At 47.7% G+C, this 15,603-nt stretch overlaps 1 protein-coding gene across 1 annotated transcript in view; it reads left to right on the plus strand.

The window, feature by feature from the left end:
* Positions 1 to 15,603, plus strand: part of MAP2K4 (mitogen-activated protein kinase kinase 4) — a 92,051-nt gene that overhangs the window by 991 nt on the left and 75,457 nt on the right. The window lies entirely within an intron of this gene.

Genomic DNA, 15,603 nt, shown 5'->3' on the forward strand with positions numbered 1-15,603 from the left:
GTCCCTCGGTGTCTGTGTGTGTGTGTCTGTCCCCAGGCAGATGTTTTGGTCCCGACAGCGCGACGGGGAACTTCTGGTTCAGTTTTTCTTTACTCTGATGGAAATTTACAGTGTCCTGGCAGGGTGGTGTTGCCAGGGCTCCCGCCTGTGCTCGTGGACGGTTTAGCAGTCTTGCAAAAACGGTGGATATTTATTTTTCATGGAGGCCACAGCTTACGAGTTGTTCCTTTAAAGTTGGACCACTGAAAAATACTTTCTACTTGAGCAACAGTTTAGGCTTCATCAGGCTGGGGGGATGCAGTGCTGGTTTATTTTTTAATTTAATACACGGATGGTAATACCAAAGAAGCTGTTTGCCCTGTTTTGGGAACTCTTTATTTTTTTAACAGAAGAAGGAAAGGTTGCTCCCTATGTGAGAGGTGCAGGTGCTCTCAGCAAATACTGTTTGTCACCGTGGTTTGCTGTAGTGTGTGTTGTGTCCTGCTGGGACATACTGCACCAAGACTGACGGGGACCTATTTGGGCTGAGAACTGATCATATAAACTAAAGCCTTTGGTATACTTGGAACGAAAAGGTGGATTTTTGCTGTTTGTAGCTTCCACACTATGAAGCTCTGGCGCTCTCTGGATGGAGCGGGTACCTGCTGGGCCCAGGGAAGATGCTGTTATCCGTGTTTACAACACCTTTGAAAAAAATCAGATTCTCAGATCTTGTGAATTAAATGTATGGATTAAAAATTTGACTGTGCTATGCCTAAATATTTGTGATAAAACAAGAAATAGCCTTGTTGTAGTGCAGCTCCTGCTCTCTGTGTTGCCCCTTGTATTTCCATCCAACCCCTGTTTTTCCTGTTTATCCATAGTTCCCCTCAATCCCCCGTATCTTCAGGGCTGGGAGCTGGGTTTGCACCCTGGCTCGAGAGCTGGGGTTGCCCGCTCGGATGTAGCATCTCTGGCCTTTCCCAGGTGCAGGAAGGGTAATTGTTTCTGTTGCAAAGTGGCAGTTTAAATAGGAATTCAGGACAACAGGGTTAGTTTGATGATACGCGAGTGCTTGTGGTGAAAACTGGTGTTAGGGTTTGGGGTTTTGGTGGTTTTTTTGAAGATCAGGGTTGAGTGTTCGCACGCCCTGGGAGGAGTGGAGGGTGGGATCCTGGGTGGGCTCTGGAGGAATGGGTTGCTGTGATGGTGGTGGTGAAGGCAGGTTTCTGGAACTAGTAAAGAAGCTCCATCACAGGAGGACTCTGTTGCTGGGGGTGGGATGGGAAGGGGCTGGAGGTGTCCACAGGCTGCGGGGCAGGCCCAGCTGCTCTTGGAGGTGGCCTTGCCCCTGGCACCTGTCCTGTTGACAGCAAGGTGAGCCGAGTTGTCACAGAGCAAACCCACCAACAAGCGGTGAGTTTTCAGCAGTTTGGATGCCCAGCGTTTGTTCGTGGTGGGGTTGGGCAACTGCTGGCGCAAGGGAGGTGCAGGAATGTATTGCTGGGTGGGGAGAAAAGTAGGTAGGACTGCGTCAGTCTTGATTTAATTGGCTTAAATGATGTGGCGAGGTGGAGCAGGGAAGTCATTAAGCTGGAAACAAGTAATTATGTTTTGTAAAAAAAAGCTTTGCTCAGTTAACTTTCAGCCAGAAGCGCTCTCTGACCTGGCTTGTGCAACTGCTGCTGTGAGGGAGGTTCGTGGGAGCAAGAGAAGGTGGGACAACTCTCACTGCTGTGGGGACCATGGCAGTGCTACTCTGGACAGCCATAGAGGCTTTGGGATTTGGAGACCGTGGCCAGAAGGCATGTGTTTGGGCAGGCTGGCCTGAGGGGAGAGCTCTTGGAGGGGGCTCCTCTTTCTCAAAGGGTATCTGCTGTTGGGGAGTTTGGTAGAGACTGGTGAAGGAGGGGAGAAGTCTTCATGGAAGTTGAGGCCCATCACGTTGGTGTCTGGAGCTGGGACAGCAGATCCAGAAGGTCTCTACAGGCCACCCTGTTTTGTTTTTGATTCAATGTCCTATGGTGTTTTTGTTGCGCACAGGCTAAAGCCCCTCCAGGTGACGGTACTGAGATGAAAGGACACCTCGCCGTCCTCATGCGGGCCTTACTGTGCAGGCATGGCCCTCAAGCCTTGTGATCAGGCAAGGGGTTGCTTCAGGTCTTCTCACCCTTAGTGTTGTGCACACCCCAGCTTCATGCTTGTGTCTTCTCCTGGCTGAATACCTCAGCTGTTCCTGCCTATGGCCCCAGGAGCTTCGTTTCTCCCCAAAGGGTCCCCCTGGGCGGCCTGGTTGATGGTGCTGTGTTCGAGGCATGGTTCACTGCTCAGAAATCGAGGAGAGCTGCAATTCTAAGTACTGAAAGTAGATCCTATTTCAGAATTTTTGAATTTTTTATTTGTTATGTGAAAACTGAATGGATGCTGGTGGCTGCTGCTGTGAAGAATAGTTGTCTGTCTTAGTTCCATGTAATTTTACAAGTCCAGGAGCTGTCCTGGATGTTTTGTGGAGAAAGCGGAGATTCTTTGGGAAATAGGATCCCTCTTTGACAGTGATCTAAGAAAAAACAACACCCAAGCTGGAATTGGAGCAATTTCGCATTTCTGTCATTGCCAAAATTATTAATAGTCTTTGCTGACATTATGTAGAAATGTATTTAATTCCAAGGCATAGGAAGAATTTTGATTCCTGCCTTATTCCAGCCATAACCTTTTTGGTTTGTTTTTGGCCAAAATCAGAGAAGGTCCATCCCTGGTCAGAGAGAGCTCTGTGTGGATGAGGAAGGAGCCTGGGCTGGGAGGCTCTGAGCACATCCAGGGACCGACTGGAGACAGAGACTGAGGAGTCGCTCTGGTCCTCGGGTGCCGTTGAGCGGGTCAGTGCTGGGTGGGAGTTGGGAGGTGGGTTTGTGCCTGCGCAGGAGGAGGCTCAGCTCTGCACCTCTCTCTGCCTGGAGGAAAAGAGCTTCTGGGAGGATTTTTGAGAGGTCAAGCATTGTTCCTGTTTGGCCGCTGGCAGAATTGGTGAGCACTGCGATTGACTTTGTTGGTCACCGTGGTCAGTGTGTAACCTACACTGTGTCTTTGGGGTAATCATAGTTACTTCGGACAGCACTGTCAAAGCAGAATATTACTTGAAAGCGTTTGTGGGCATCACTGTGACTGGTATGATCCTTGGTAGAGGAATTCAGTAAGAGGTGCCAGGACTCCTGTGTCCTCCTCAACCTCTTTCATGGAATTGTCAGAGTTGGAAGGGACCTCTAGAGATCATCCAGTCCAACTCCTCTGCCAAAGCAGGGTTGCCCAGAGCACATCACTCAGGACTGCATCAAGGTGGGTCTTGAAGATCTCCAGAGAAGGGGACTCCACACCCTCCCTGGGCAGTTCCAGGGCTCTGCCACCCTCACCCCAAAGAAGTTCTTCCTCAGATTGGAGTGGAACTTCCCGTGTTCCAGCTTGTGCCCGTTGCCCCTCGTCCTGTCACTGGGAACCACTGAAAAGAGTCCGGCTCCATCCTCCTCCAACCCACCCTTTAGATACTTGTAAACGTAGATAAGGTCTCCCCTCAGCCTTCTCTTCTCCAGGCTCAAGAGCCCCAGCTCTCTCAGCCTTTCCTCATCAGGGAGATGCTCCAATCCCTCCATCATCTCTGTTGCCCTACGCTGGACTCTCTCCAGCAGTTCCCTGTCTCTCTTGAACTGGGGAGCCCAGACCTGGACGCAGGATTCCAGTGGTGGCCTCACCAGTGCCAAGAAAAGGGGAGAATGACCTCTCTCGACCTGCTGTCCACACTGTTCCCTACGCAGCCCAGGATCCCATGGGCCCTCTTGGCCACAAGGGCACATTGCTCTTTGTGTCGCTGCATTTGTGAGTGTGAGGAGTGACCATGGCAGCTCTTCTCCCCACTGCTGAAGGCGCCGCTGATGTGGGCCTGGCAGGAGGAGAGGAATGACATGTTGATGCCTCAGTGTTGAGATGTTGGATCTGCTGGGGTGCAGTGTGGGCGCTGTCAGAAGGCTGCTCGGTGGACTAACCTCTCTGAGCAGAAGGGCTTAATGGATGGGGAAAGTAAGAGGAGCCCCAGCGAACCTGGTGATTTGTTTAGGGAGCCTCAAAGAGCAGGATGTGGGGAATGAGAAGGCAGTGGGAAGGGTTGTGAAGCAAAGGGAGCAGCAGGTTAGGGGTGAAGCAATGTGTGAATGAGCAGGTAAAATGAAACAATTGATGTAGATAAGAATACAAGGAAGATAGAAAAGAACATGATAAGAAAAGAGAGGGGACTGAAGGAGAGAATTAATCCTTTTTCTCAGTAGGTAGTAAAGTTATCTTTCAGTGTGTATTATTTACCTGTTCTTGTTCTAATCTAGGCAAGGTGAGTTGTATCTTTAACAGCTGGGAGCTGATTGAATAAAATCAGAAGGTGACTGCACTTACTCTTGCCCACGGTGGGATTATAAAACCGGTGTGTGTCACCATACGCTGCTGGTGCAAGCTGACACTGGCAGATTTGTCAGCGTGATGGGTGTCTGTCTGCTCAGACACGTCTGCCTGCCTTCTGGAAGGTAGAGATAGTTGTGCAGTGAGCAAACCAGTGTATTTCAGTTCCCTTGTGCCGCCCAGTTTATTCCTGTGCAGTCTCCCTGCCCAGGGTATGGCTGACCATGTCTGCTTCGTGTGTGAGACTTAGTGCACACCTGCATGTGTAGGACTGTATTTATGTGTAAGCATATGTTTATCCATTTCAGTTTTTCATTTTGGTTTGCTTGTAATCAACTGACATTCTTAATATGCGTGCTTTCCTGGTAAAGGGGCAGCCCAAAATTACCAGTAAGTCTCATCAGATGCTGGAAGGCTCTTTTAAGTTATTTTATGCTGATTTGATGGAACTGACAGGAGTGGAAATAACACTGTTGCCTGTCAAAGCAGGGGCTGTCCTGGCAGAGGAAGGTGAGTTTTGTGAGGAAATAAAAAAAAAAAAAAAAACAAACCAAAAAAACGTGCAAACAAACAAAAATGTGTACTTTCCAAATTTGATTTGGTTGAGGAGTCCCCCAAATTAAATTTATTCATAGTCCCAGTGTGTTGGCAGTGAAATGTTACTTAGAGGAGTCTTGTGTAACCAGGTTAAGCTCTGCATGTATCAAACAAATGTAAACACCTTGTTAGCATCCTAGGCTGAGATGTGATCGCTGCCTTTGAAGTCAGTCTTCCTTTGGATTTAGGTTTGATAAGATTTTATGTGAGTTGAAAGAAGGATGGATGGTCTGCTTCCCCATGGGAGGAATAGCTGCTGGAGCCTGTGGAGGCTGGAAAACAAAACTTTATGAGAGGGTACAGCTGTGTGGGGTGTTTGTGTAGTGCTCTGCCCCGTGGGGCAGGAACTGGCAGCACATTGTCCACCCAAGTGTCACTGAAATGCTTGTAGAGAACGTACAAAAGTCTCAGAATGGATGTGATGCTTCTGGCATCCTTTCAAAGGCTGGACTGATCTGGACCAGCTTTCAGGAGGTGCTGGTTGTGTTCCCAGATCTCACATACCTTATTTAAAAAGGACTCCATTGTATTCACCAAAGCTAGCAGTGCCTCCTTAGATGTGTATGGGTTTTGTTGTCCCTCTGCTGCGTGCTGAGACACAGCATCCCACCAGGCGGGGGGAATTGTGGAGCTGCTGGAGAAAAGTTGGCTGGTTTTGGCGGTTGAACTTTCTCATCATGGTTCAGGAGTTGTCACCTTGGAGCGTGGACTCTCCTGTGGATATTCTGGTCAGGATGGATTATTATTATGGTACAGTCTGGCCTCCTGCTTTGGAGGGATGAGCAAAAGTTTTGGAGATCCTGTGTTGATCCTGGTCATTTATGGTTGGGCTCTAACATCTCTTCTACAATGAGAAACCCCATCCCTTTAAAGACATCAGTTCAGGAGAATCTGGGTCTTTAGGTCAATTGTAGTTATTTCATTTTTAAGTTGTGTTGTTTTGGTTGTTTTGGTGCTGGTTTTTTTTTTTTTTCAATCAGTTTGATGTGTTTCTGTTTAGCGGCTGCTGGCAGAGGGGCCCTTCTCCAGAGACCCCCATGCAGCCGCTGCACCACTCACCCGGCCAGTGTCTTCAGTACTGGGATCCTACCCTGCTTTACTGGGGCTGGCATTCCCCGCCAAGGGCTTTTCTTTGTCTCCTGGATCCTCAGATATCATCTTATGTTGCAGGTTTGTTTGCAGAATAAATGTTTGAGCACTGGGTAAAGCGCAACGTCTTTTGAGCACTGAAAGATTTCATCCTTTTAAGAAGATATGTTGTTATAGCTGGATTAATTAACCTGCAGTAGTTAACTCATGGTAAATCCCTGGAGAGAGACACTTCACCTGTGCTTCTTTAGCTCTACTTGTATATAATGTGAATACTGTGTCTCCGCGAGGCTTTGCCAGTGAAGTCGCTGATGTGTGTTTGTTATCCCTCCCCTGTGCATGAGCTGCTCTTTGGTGCCCATGGCACTTCTCTTTGGAGGGTGTCTGAAAGAGAAGCCGTGAGGCTCACCCCTCTCTGTACGTAAACTTGGGTGTTTAGAGTGACTGTTAAAATAAGAAAATACTTAATTATCAAAATCAACAAGAAGGAAAGTGCTGTAGGTTATTCTGAAGGTGTCTGGGGGTAAAGTCGCTGTCTGTAAAGCACGAAGTAGCAGGGAGGGTGCATTTCGGATGGGTGTTTCCGTGTTAGTGTATTGACGGTTTGCACAGATGTACGTGTAACATGTACAGCCCCTCGCCTGTTCACCTCGCAGGTATTGCCCCGTGACTTGTCCCGGCTCGGGAGGGGACAGAGCTCCCCGAGGGGTGGCAGGAGGGGGGAACCCCACCTTCCCAGGCACCAGCAGAGAGCATGGTGGCTCCATCTCTTGTCAGACCCTGCCTGTATGGCATGGGTTCATCCTGAATCCCTGCCCTCTGAACTGCCCTAAGTCCATTGCTCACACTGGGAGCAGGTCCCCTCACAAGCTCCCGTGGGGCACTGACCCCACCAGCCCCATGGCTGTGCTGCTGGTGGGGCAGAGCTGTGGCTGGCCCCCGGGCAGCCCCCCAGCACCTTCTGCCCAGGCTCTCCCACTCCCAAAGGATTTCTGCTGTCATCTCTTCTGGGCTTGTTGCTGGAGTGGGCTGGGGGCTCAAGGACTTAATCTGGCTCCTATTTTTTTGGGTGTGGTCTTTTTTTTGTGTGTGTTTTTGCTTGTCAGGGGTCAAGCCGATTTCTGCAGTTGTGTTGCTCTGGCAAAGCTGCGAGTGTGAGAAACCAGCACTCTGGTGTGCTTATGAGTTAGAAGAGTGCAATATTGGAGCTAATTAGCTCCTGCCTGCCTTTAATCCCAGTGTTTTTACCTCTGGTAACTGTGCCTGACTGGGTCAGTCTTTTTTTCTGAGACACTTCCTGAAGTTGAAGGAAGGCAGATTTGAACTAATTAATGTGATTTAATACCCTAAACTGGAGGACCCAGAGGACAGGAGGGGTTCATTTTAAACCAAAGGATGTAAAAGAAGATACACTTTGGCAGCCAAATCCATTTGGAGATGGCAGTAGGGAGGGAAGGGAGAATTGAGAACTTGCTCTGCTGCAGTGTTTGTGCCTCGGCAGAGCTTCGTGTTGGCCGAGTGTCCGCGTTCAGGAGTGGATGTTCTGGTCAGGCTGCGGTGCTGACTTTGGCTTTAAACTTTTAACTCCACTTTATTTTAAATGACGGACGTTAAGCTGTCTCCTCTGGGCATCTGCAATCTTGCTGGGGTTTCTTTTGTTTGAGGGGAGAGAGGCTTCGGATACTGAAAATACCCATGATGTGCGTTTCTTGGTCTACTCAGGCTGCTGTTGCTTCAAGGTAAGTTCTGCAGTTTGTGTGGCTGCAGTGTATTTGGGCCTCCGCATGGTAGGGTGGGAAGATGTGACCGTGACTTTTGTCATAAGTTTATTTAAGTTCCTTTGCACAGTCTGTGAATCTTTGAGAGGAGACCAAACTATCAGTAAGTCCTTGTGGAGATGCCTGCACAGACTCCGTGCGGGACGTCTGAGAGATCCTTGGCCTGGATCTGCATCGGGACTGTCATGTGATGCTGCAGAGCATCTTCCAAAATGTGTGACCTTGTCTCCTCAGGCTGTAGCCCTGGTGGAGGGATCTCTGCTCTTGCTGTTTGTGAGGAAGTACAACATGGTGTTGCCAAGCATCCGCTCCCTCCCGGGTCTGCTCCACAGGAGCCGAGCTGCCCTTCATGTGAAGGGTGCAGTAACTGTGCTTAGCAGAGTATGGCCCATTAACTTTTGTATGAGCATCAGGGGAGACAGAGAGTATGTATATTGCGCAAATTGTGTATTTATTAGCTGCTAAAATTGATTTCCTCTTCTGCAAATCGAAGCCTTTGTGTTTGCCCTTTACTGGAGGCAGAGTGAGCCCTCCAGGAAGCAGACGGCTCCCGCTGATCCTGGAGTGAACAAAGAGTCCAGGCACCAGGAATTAGTCTGTGTTTTGAATAATTTATCTGATCTTTCTGAGGTGCTTCAGGAGATGCCCTGTGGCATAAGGAGGGCAGCTGCTGGGAGCAGACCGATCTGAGCCCAAAGGGAGTCACTCCTTTTATCAGCTCTTGTCTAGGATTATTTTTTTTTTTTTTTTTTTTTTTTAAACCCAGAAATTAAAGTTGCTAATCACAGGCATTCTGGTGACTAACTAGTGTATAATATTGTATAATGCAATTCTGTAGGGAGTCTGCTTAATTTTTACACAAAATATAACCAAATTATCTAAGATTGTCTTTTTTTGGGTTTTTTTTTTTTTTTTTTTTTTTCCTCTCTGTCGACCAGAAGGGTTTTATGGTTTGCTTTGGACCTAATTCTCTGGAAGGGGTTCTCTGAACTGAATTAGCCATCACTTTGCTTTTGGACCAGAGAGCAAAGTGTTTGTACTTTGAAGAGGTTTGTGGACAGAGATAAAACAGTTTCCTTTTAAAAACACACAGCTGAGTTGCTTTGACCTGGGAGGGGTTATGGATTAAGATAAAAGCGTTGCATTTGGAAATCCCTTCTTGGGAGTGATGGGACCATGTCCGAGTTTTCCTGTAAAGACCAGTTCCCCTCCTGAACCGTGTCAGTTGGACCTGGTCTCCTGCCAAACGCTGGAAACCTCGCCCTACCTTTGTCCTCTACTTTCCTCCTGTCCCACTCAGAAACGTGCACGGTGGAGGGTAGGAACGGGGAAGATGATCAGAAGTGCTTCATGTAGGGCTGGCCCTGAGCCGAGGACAGGCACCGGAGTTTTGTCCTTTCTTCAAGGTTCTTCTTACTTTGTGGTAGCAGGAATGGTCAGCACGTGGAAACTGGGGTGTTTGGATGTGTGTTTTTAAAGCTGGTTTCCTTACTGATTTGGGGAAAAGTAGAGGTCAACTTTCTTCTTTCTGATCTGATGTAGCCCAAGCGTTGTAACTAGAGAGTGTGCCCACGCGGTGTAGGTGTGTGTGGAGTTTGGGCAAGGGAGTTGTGAATGAGCTTGGGCTTCTGTTGGGAGAAGAAGGGGTTGGATGTAAAGGTCTGGAGAGGTTCGCAGTTGAGTTCTTGCTGCGCTAGGGGCATGTGTTGAATATCTGAACAAGCTTGCCAGCCTTCTCCTGGAAATGCAAAATCTATTTTAAAGTATGTTTCTAATTAATTTCTTTCTTTTTGAGAAGAGTTGGAGTGACATCCTGGAATTTATCTGCCTAGCTGGTTATGCCAGAGTTGTGGCCAAATAAGTTTCCTAGAGGTGAAGCTTTGCCACCATGTGTCAGTGCTGGACGTTCTTGGGGCTGAGAACAAGAATTGACTCTCTGGCCTGTTCCCATTGCTGCTGATCCTGCTGATGGGGGCTGCAGCGGAGCAGATGGAGGAGCATCCTCTCGGCAGGCGTGGAAGTGGCGAAGGGTGAGACAGGACTGGGGGGAGCCGGTGTCTGTGCCCAGTGTGTCCCCAGTGTCAGTGTACAGGGCTCAGCTGGTTTCCCCAGGCGGGACATCATTTGGGATCTTCTGTGACTGGAACTGCAAATTCCAAATCTGATTTGTTAGTACGGCTGCTTTTTTTCCCTGCCCTACAAAAATAAACTGTAAATGAAGAATGTGTGAATACAGGGTTGATTTCAGTGAAGACATGAAATGTTTCTGGAGCTGGTCACTTGCTTTAATATAGATGGGTCTTAGTCATGACTGACTTGAACGGGAGCCCGTGACTGGGCTGGCAGGAGGGAACCTACTCCCTCGCTGAGCTGCCAAAGGTCTGAGTTGCACCCTGCCTCCTGCCAGGGCACTGCGCCGCTCTCACAGCACCTGGGACGGGGGCCAGGAGCCACTCGTCCATGCTGCTATTTCCATTTAGTAAATAGATGCTTTCTGGGAAGGTTTGTGTTGGGTTTCCCTCTCAAAGCTGATTAATACTCTGACTTTTTTGGCAGCGAAGCTCTGGCTGCCCAGTGTTCATGTCCTCAGAGCAATCCTGCGCTGGTGTGTCCTGAGTCCTTGAGACTCGACCCAAGCACAATGAATGCTCTGAGGCGGTGTTCTTCAACTGTTTGGTTGTCCACACTGTGGAGCAACGTGCCAAACTGCAGATGTGTGCAGGCGATACTGGGGTCAAAATCTTGCTATCCTTTCGGGCATCGTGTTCAAGAGGTGTGGATTGAGCTGCCAATGTTGGTTGCTCTGGGGCAGTTGAGCTGGTGAAGGTTGGGTCGTCTTTGCCCAAGCTGGTGGGAGCTGCTGCTTGACTGCACTCGTGTGCCAGGAGAACCAGTGGCTGCTCGGTCAGTGTTACATCCAGAGAGACCCACAGATGACTGAGCTGAGTGTCCCTGCTCTCTGTAGGTTACAGCATTCTCTGCATCCGCAGCAGTCTCATGGCAATGGTGTCTTCCCAGTCCATCAGCTGCCACTGGGGTGTGCTGGAGGAAGAGGCTATTCCAGGTACTGTAGATCTTGGATATTGTCACCGGAACTTGCAAGTGATGCTGTGAAGTAATCTTGCTCAGCGCTTCAGAGGAGCGAGGTACTGGTATATGCCAGAAGAACAGTTCCCTCAGTCCCAAATTTAGCAGTTGTTTTAGAAGTGGTTTGATAGGCTCTAGTCCATGTTAGGACTCAAAAATATGGAAACCTCTTTAAAAATAAAATTAAATAATTGCAGAATGGAAACGCAACCAGAGAATTGTGCCTGGCACTCCCGCTGTGTGCACACAGTCGCACTCACCGCCCAGTGGTACCATGCGCCCTTTGCTGCTCCTGGAGACACCGATGACCTGGATGCCCAGAAATCCCATCGCAAGTTTAAGACTTTCCCTCCAGTAGTTACCCCTTTCTACCTCAGATGTAAGCGTATCAAGCTCCTTTTAAAAAATAGTTTGGACTCTACCTTCCAGAAGACCATTTCAGCCTCTAGCTGGAGATGTTCTTCCTGTTGCTAGGCTGTGGTGATTTCAGGACAGCTGTGGAGCTGTTGGTGTCTCCTCTCCAGCGCACCTGCTGCTCCCTCTGTGATGCTCGGTTCTTGGAGGTGTTTCAAGGCAGGCTGGTGACCCTGCGCTGGCACGTGTTGGGCTGGGCAAGGAACCCAGGGCCTTTGTTGCCCTTTCCAGCAGACGGATGCTCTGTTCCCACTGATGAGAGGTTGTTTGCCGTGACTCTGGAGTTCACTTTGAATCTTGAGTTTACTGACAGCCTCGCACGGGGCACAAAATGTGGGCAATGGGACCAGGGTGGTGGCTCCAGCTTGCCCCTTGCCCTGGGCAGCAGCACTGGGAGCAGCTCCGGGCTGTGCTGGGGATCCGCCATGGGCAGGGCTGAGCGTTGCTGACACAGGGGCAGACTGAGCAGCTCCCACCTTCTCAGCAGAAAATGGTGAGTCCTGCAATGGGGAAGCTGCGGGCTCTTAATGGAAGGTGCTGCACGGCGGCTCTCCCTGGTGAGGCGTAAGGCAGGCGGTCAGAGCCAGGGGGTGGAAGACTCTTGTTTGTGGCGCTGACACCTCGCGAGAGCTGGGAGGACCCTTTGGTGGGTTTGTGTGGGACAGACAGATTTTGGCAGAACTGGTGTGTGGGTTCCTTTTTCGGGGAGCTCTGAGGGAGAAGGAGTTAATGGGGATGAGGGCAAGGGAAGGAGATAGCTGGATCCCTCTTGGGGCTACTGGCTGATATTTTTGCAGCAGTCTTCTGTTACCCAACGTGAGACAGCAGGGATTAGCCGGGCAGACTCCCAGGCTACTTCTGCGCTGAAGACCTGCCTGCCCTCTGCACATTGGTAGAACTTTTTTCCAAGGACTTTCAAAATCCAGCCGACTCAGGGACTTTTGTTGAGAAACTCTATGGTGTTTATTTCTTTAGAGAAACTTAGTGTTTGCCCCTAGTTCTGGGACTTTGAAAGAATAAAAAAACCTTGTATAACCCCCCAGAAAATCATGTCTGGCATAATAGCTTATAATAACATGATTGAAAGGGAACCAATGAGATGATGAGGAAAAAAAAAAACGAAGAGTAGATGAAAATGGTGTTCACCCTGTCTGAAAATCTAAACATATTCAGAGTATCCGTTTGGACTTCAAAACCCATTCCAAGAGCCGGGGAGCGGCAGTTTCTGTGCGTGTCCCACATTTCTGGAGGTGGTGGATGGAGAGCTGGGCCAAGGGGATGGGGAGAAGTCTCATGGCAGAACAGCGAACTTATAGGCATGTCAAGAAAGCTGAGTTGGTTTTGCAGGGGAAAAAGGAACTTCCCTTGCAGAATGATGTGAGGATTTTTTTTTTTTTCCCTTTCTTTTAAGTCTTCATGCTTACCTACCCATCACCTGGTTAGCTGATGTGTTTCCTACTTTCACCAAATGATTTATATCAGTATTTTTAATAAGATTTCAGAGCCTTTAAATAGGTATTAGTAGACTTCTGTGGCTAATTTTAGTTACGGTCCTTGCTTGGTTCTTGCCCTCTGAACAGGTTGCCAGCCTGCTGTGGTGGCTTTCTGGTTATTTTTCAGTTTGTGTGTGCTCTTGTAGAGAGAAGGCCAATTGAAAAAAAAAAAAACCAAACCCAATAAAAAAATTAAGTCTGTTTCAGGGGACTGTGTAAGTTGTAGCTGCTCGTGTGAGGGGACACCAGGTCTTATGGTGAAGTCCAGGTTGCTCAAAGCTCTATCCAGCCTGGCCTTGAGCACTCCCAGGGATGGGGCATCCACGACTTCCCTGGGCAACCTGTTCCAGTGCCTCACTACCCTCACAGCAAAGAATTTCTTCCTAGTATCTAATCTAAATCTCCCCTCTTCCAATTTAAAACCGTTACCCCTTGTCCTGTCACTGCACTTCCTGACACACAATCCCTCCCCAGCTCTCCTGTAGCCCCTTCAGATATTGGAAGGCTGCTCTAAGGTCTCCCCGGAGTCTTCTCTTCTCCAGGCTGAACAATCTCAGCTCTCTCAGCCTGTCCTCATAGGAGAGGTTGGAAGGGACCGTCAACCTTCATGGTTGGAAGGGACCTAAACCACCCACCCACAAACAGACACAACCCAGCAATCTCAGGCACTAGAGCATGCCCTGAAGTACCACATCTACATGTTTCTTAAATACCTCTGGGGATGGTGACTCCACCACCTCCCTGGGCAGGCTGTTCCAGTGCCTGACCACCCTCTCAGGAAAGTCATTCTTCCCAATATCTAGTCTAAACCTCCCCTGCCATAACTTCAGACCACTGGTGACGGGCTGCCAACTGGATTTCACCCCATTAATCACAACTCTATTGTGATTGCAGCACAGTCTAAGGTTTAACCTAAAAAAAAAAAAAATATTTATCATTTTAGAGTTAATATTGAGACATAAAAAGTAATTCTTAACAGTGATGTGCTGCTTTGACTTTCAGCGAGTGAATGAGAGCAGGTGTCTGGCTTCAGGCTTTCAGATGAACAAGTGATATTCAAACGAAGTTATGCTTTTTTTTTTTTTTTTAGTATTATCCTGCTTTTTTAATCAATCTTGGTAGTGGGAATTTGTCTGCTTTTTCTTCCAACTAACCAGCTGCAGCAATCCTGCTCCTAAGAGAGCCTCCATTTTTCCTAGTGCCGGTCAAGTAAGAGTTCAATTAAGACTTTTTAAAGGTCACTAATTGCTGAGGTGGCCTTATGCCTCTGGTGTTACCTGGAAGGGAAGAGCAGTGCTCTGAGTGCATTGAGTGTTGATGGAGCATATGGAGCACTGGGGATTATTTTTTTTTTTTTTTTAAATACCATGTGTGTGTCCAGTGACACTTTTTGGAGGGATGGTAATGAATTGACTTCGTGAACTTCTTGTGCTCTTGAGCACCAGTTTGCTAATCTTTCCGAACTGGTATTTACCAGTGTTGGCTACAAAGTGCCATTCAAGGGACACGTGAGATTTAAATGTGGAATAAAGTGTCATGTTATACAGTTAGTGACTCTCCTGTACTGGATATGTCATATTTAGGAGTTTAATGGGTGGTATACATGTTATTCGAGAGTATTCTCAATAAAAAAGGAGGGGAAATGGAGAAGAATGAAGGAGAGGACCCTGGCACAGGATGTTCTTGCTCTTGAGGCTGAGCTCCGGCAGCAGGTCTGGGCAGGGAGTCCCAGTGGGGCTGGGCTTGTCATTGCTGGTTTAGTCGTCACAGGGGCAATTTTCATATGACTTACAAATGAAGACAGATACAGCTTTATCAGAGTCTTTTGTGAGAAAATATTCCCGATTCATATTTTCTTTACTTGTGTGTATCAGAACAGACTTTTCAGAATACTGACCTTGGATTTTTTATATCAATAATTTTCTCTTGTACTGTGAATCTTAACATACAGGACAGGATAAATTAGTGTGTGTAATTCTCTTCTTTTGTAACGATTATGTAGAGCTAAAGTGGTGACATTCCAAAAAACGTCTGCTTTATGCTTTTAATTACTGGTGAAATTATGTATTGCGTCTTTCTGATTGAATAAATTTGGGCAAAATAAGAAATGGAAGCAGTCCAACTATCAGATATGAGGAAGTAAAACCAAAAATTAAAAAAAAGAAATCAAGAACAACTCAAAGGAGAGTCTTATTTAATGAGCTTCATAAACAGTGTTATAACTGGCTTATTTGAATCCAGTATCCTTTCCATTTCAGATGTGTGTTTTCTGACTGTATTAAATTTTGAGACTGTGTTTAAAAACAGAATAACACAGTTTTTGCGATGTAACTTATTTAAAAAGAAAAAAGTGAAGCATGTGGTGGTTTTGTTTTTTTTTTTTTAAAAAAAAGTAAGCAATTTGAATTACAGTGCTGTCTGCTGTGGTGTGGGAAAAAAGAACAAAATGGATAAATTGAGACCTAGTAAAGTTTCAGAGAGCTGAGGCAAGAATTGATACTCATCAGGTTAAACTAGCAAGGAAATAGGTTAAAAAACCCTCCAAACCCAGGAGCCCAAAGGGAGGCGGTGCTTTGTGTGCTGGGTGGTCCCGCTGTGGAAGCTGTGCTGTTCTGTGCTGTGGGTGTTCAAAGCAGAGGTGATGAAGAGGTGCATAGACCACTTCTGGGAGCTAAGGTTCCAGCAATGTAGAGGTGATGAAGAGGCCTGTGGACAACTTGGAGTGAGGG

This window comes from Calidris pugnax, unplaced genomic scaffold (assembly GCF_001431845.1).
Source record: "Calidris pugnax isolate Ruff unplaced genomic scaffold, ASM143184v1 scaffold470, whole genome shotgun sequence".
In the NCBI taxonomy this organism is placed as follows: Eukaryota; Metazoa; Chordata; class Aves; order Charadriiformes; family Scolopacidae; genus Calidris; species Calidris pugnax.